The 4,061-nt window shown below is 51.1% G+C and overlaps 3 non-coding genes across 3 annotated transcripts in view; 2 read left to right on the top strand and 1 right to left on the bottom strand.

Moving 5' to 3' along the window:
* LOC113405979 overlaps positions 1 to 61 on the top strand; it is a 182-nt gene extending 121 nt beyond the window's left edge. Inside the window, exon 1 of the small nuclear RNA XR_003369589.1 lies at positions 1 to 61. This exon is cut by the window's left edge and continues 121 nt beyond it. This is a non-coding gene — a small nuclear RNA (U2 spliceosomal RNA).
* Positions 62 to 1,501: 1,440 nt separating this feature from the next.
* LOC112123817 lies at positions 1,502 to 1,662 on the bottom strand. Its single transcript, XR_002909567.1, has one exon. It is a non-coding gene; the product is annotated as a U1 spliceosomal RNA (small nuclear RNA).
* A 1,226-nt stretch (positions 1,663 to 2,888) lies between these two features.
* LOC112109442 lies at positions 2,889 to 3,004 on the top strand. The gene has a single exon (XR_002908311.1). It is a non-coding gene; the product is annotated as a U5 spliceosomal RNA (small nuclear RNA).
* Positions 3,005 to 4,061: the final 1,057 nt, after the last annotated feature.

The following is a 4,061-nucleotide window of genomic DNA, read 5'->3' as shown; positions in this document are numbered from 1 at the left end:
TTAAGCAATTTGTCCCGAATTGGCCCTCTCAGTTGGGTCCCGCCAGACCCAGCATCCTTACACTCCTGCACAGCTTACCTCTCAATTCTCGTTTTCCTGTACTGAGCGCAAAAGTCAGGAATTAGCTCAGGGTAGGGAGGGTATACCATATGTGTGCAGTGATTAGACGGGAAAGTGCAAGGTACTGGATTGGTATTGAGTGAAACTGTAAGTATCTTATGTATGCTTGAGGACTTTATATTTGAGATAGTTATGAGGGAAGTCGAGGTTTTACGTGGGCTTTTAGAGGAAATTTAACTGAAAGGCAGGAGAAAGTGGAATCTCAGCTTTTTAAACAATCCTTCAATAACACACAAAAAAGCTCATGTCTAGTTACTCATGTAAAATTAGAATAAAGTTACAGCAAGATTTCATCATAAATGAAGTAAAATCCTAAAGATTTCAGAACACAACTGCTATAAGGAGACACAAGGCAAGCAATAGAAAGCCAACCTTGTTACAGAGAAAGGCAGTTAAACTATTTCTCTTTTTTTAACCAGCATAGTCTCCCCAAACGGAAGGGCACTGTTCCTGGAGAAGGGTCCTGGAGAGGGTTTTTTTTTTGTTGGTGTAGGCCATCCACCTTCCCGAAAGGCGGGAGCTAGGTCGACGGAAGAATTCTTCCATCAGCGGCCTGGACTGATGAAGCTGTGCCGACTTATGTTCCCCATGCAGACCAGGCTTGAAGGTTGGTGCATGCTGAACAGTTAAGTCAAAATAGCTCCGTCCTTCAGGGGTGTGTAAAAGGGAAACCCATTCCTGGGTGACACAGCTACGCCAACCTACCCCCCAGCGTAGCTAAGAGTATTCAGGGAGGTAACCACCATGGGGTTGTGCCAGCCTAGTCTCCGTAGCACAGACAGGATTGCCACCAAGAGAAAGAACAGACAGCAAAAGCCACAGCGGCCCCAGGGGGCGAGCCTGCATGTTGGACGAGGGGACCAGGTGAGACAGGTGTTTTTGACAGACTGTCCTCAAGCCCAAGAAGGAGAGATGGACAAAAAGCTGCAAGCAAGGAAAGAGGCAGCTCCCCTTGAGCTAAGGGCAGGTCTACACTACCCGCCTGAATCGGCGGGTAGAAATCGACCTTTCGGGGATCGATTTATCGCGTCCCGTCAGGAGGCGACAATCGATCCCCGAATCGACGCTCTTACTCCACTAGCGAAGGTGGGAGTAAGCACCGTCGACTGCAAGCCGCAGAGGTCGATTTTGCCGCCGTCCCTACAGCGGGGTAAGTCGGCTGCGATACGTTGAATTCAGCTACGCTATTCGCGTAGCTGAATTTGCGTATCTGAAATCGACCCCCCCCGTAGTGAAGACGTAGCCTAAGACAGGGCATGGGGGGGCCAAGCCTTTCTAGAGCAACCTGCAGAATAAGGGAGTTACAAAGATGTGGGTAAAACATAGAGCACTTTATAAACAGCACTCACTGAAGTTTTCCTTTCTTTCTTTCACTGAGTGCCAGGGGAAAACACAAATGCAGTCCCCCACTATCACAAATTACGCAGTTGAGTTTCCCACATTTGGGGAAATTGCAGGGGTCAGCACACCCACAGTGCAATGAATGAGCCTCACCCTGGGAAAACCACCTTCATGATCATAGTATCTCCCATGCCCAGGGCTGGCTCCAGGCACCAGCCGACCAAGCACGTGCTTGGGTGGCACCTTAGAAGGGGCGGCCAATGTTGGGGTGGCGGGGGGCGCTTGTGGTGTTCTTTTTTTTTGGCTGGGTAGTGCTCGAGGGTTTTGGGGTTTTTTTGTAATTGTTTCGGCAGTGCGGCGCTGGCGGGGGGTGGGGCCTTCGGCGGCCCGGTGCAGGGGCGGCGCGGGGGGGGAGGGGTGTTACAGCAGGGCGGCACTCTTCTTTTTTGCCTAGGGCAGCAAAAAAGTTAGAGCCAGCCCTGTCCATGCCAAGTAAGTATGAGCTCCTTGTGCCCAGCCGCCGCCTGCCCTCGCTCGCCCCACACTCTCAACCCACGGTGGGGCCCGCCCCTCCCGACCACCAGCCCCCACTGCCGCGAGGTGCCCCGACATGGCCCCGGGGCCCCACCCTTCTACACACCAAGCCGCGGATGCCAATTTCGGGCCCTGCCCGGCAGCCTGCTCCCGCTCCCACAATGCTCTGCTCACACACATGCTCACACAGCTCCGCCCCTCCGGGCAGGCCTCTCCCCTGGCCAGCCCCGGCTCTTCAGCGCTAAGAGCTCCGCAGCCAGCCCCACCAGGTGCCCTTGCCGAAGTGCCGCCCGGTCCCCGTTGGGGCCTCTGCTGGGCCCTCTCTCCCCGGTGGGCGGGAGGCTCCATCATGTGCTGCAGCCCATCTCAGAAAAGGAGGGGCCCAACAAAGCTGTAACCTGATTTCAATAACACTTCAGTTTCTTGCATGCCCTATACAGGGCTGGCTCCAGCTTTTTTGCCGCCCCAAGCGGTGAAGCGAAAGAAAAAAAAAAAAAAAAGATAAAGCTGATTGTTGGCACTTCGGCGGCTGCTCAATCGCGCCACTTTATTCTTCTGTGGCAATTTGACGGCGTGGATCCTTCGCTCCCTCTATTCCTCTTCGGCGGCACTTCGGCAGCAGCTCAAAGAGGAAGAGAGGGACTGAGGGACTCGCCGCCGAATTGCCGCCGAAGATCCGGACGTGCCGCCCCTTTCCATTGGCCGCCCCAAGCACCTGCTTCCTTCGCTGGTGCCTGGAGCCGGCCCTGGCCCTATAGTTGTAGAGGGGTCCAGTCCCAGGAATCCAGAATATCAGAGAGACAAGGTAATAGCTTGTATTGTGGACCAACTTCTGCTGGGGAAAGAGAGAAGCTTGCATTTTGCCACTGCAGCGCCTCTACAGCATACCCTGCACACTCTGGTTTCTCTTCAGATTGTATAAATCTTTTGCCTTTTACTAAAGAGTTCCATGGAGAGGAACATTTATGAGTTTCTACCCAGTTTTCTGAGGCTTCACTTCAGTGAGGCTGTTACCTATTGTTGTGAAAAAAGCAGACTTGTGGTTGGACTTTGCTACTTGAACTTCTCTTGATGGCTAAAGCTTACATTGTAAAAAGAACAGAGCTTTGAAAAATACTGTTTACAATATATTTAGAGCTCAATGTGTTAGTGAGGTGTTTTTCCAGACGGGGGCTACTTTGTATTCACCTAGCTGTTTGGTTTTATATGTTTTTAGTATTAGTGATTTGCTAAGGCAAGGCTTGCATAATGTAGAAAATAAAATTCAGATATATTTTCAAGTTTCATTTTTTTCATGCATGAGTTCATTCCCAAACAAAGGAATTAGAATAACTAATTACCCATGTTTTCTGTGTTAATATTTAATTGTACAAAAAGAGTATTCATACTGGCCTATCTGGTTATTCTAGATGACCTTAGGCAGCAGAGCAATTAATTCTTTCACCCCCATGATTTCCTGTAAGAAGGCCTTAGTGGGTCAGACCAATAGTCCATGTAGCCCAGTGGAGTGTACAGAACAGGAGAATTTGGAGTGATCCACCCTCATCTTCCACTCCTGGTCTCTGTGTAGTCAGTGATTTAGGGCTTGCCTTAGGGTATGTCTACACTACGAAATTAGGTCGAAATAATAGAAGTTGGTTTTATAGAAATCGGTTGTATACAGCCGATTGTGTGTGTCCCCACATAAAATGCTCTAAGTGCTCTAGTCGGCGGACCGCGTCCACAGTACCGAGGCTAGCGTCGACTTCCGGAGCATTGCACTATGGGTAGCTATCCCACAGTTCCCGCAGTCTCCGCCGCCCATTGGAATTCTGGGTTGAGATCCCAATGCCCGAATGATGCAAAACAGAGTCATGGGGGGTTCTGGGTACATGTCGTCAGGCCCCTCCCCCTCCGTCAGAGCAACGGCAGACAATAGATTCGCGCCTTTTTACCTGGGTTACCTGTGCAGACAACATACCACGGCAAGCATGGAGCCCGCTCAGCTCAGCTCACCGTCACCATATGTCATCTGGGTGCCGGCAGACGTGGGACTGCATTGCTACACAGCAGCAGCAGCTAACTAC

This window comes from Terrapene carolina, unplaced genomic scaffold (assembly GCF_002925995.2).
Source record: "Terrapene carolina triunguis isolate 2854851 unplaced genomic scaffold, T_m_triunguis-2.0 Scaffold58, whole genome shotgun sequence".
Lineage (NCBI taxonomy): Eukaryota > Metazoa > Chordata > Testudines > Emydidae > Terrapene > Terrapene triunguis.
This window is presented reverse-complemented; position numbering and strand designations above follow the sequence as displayed.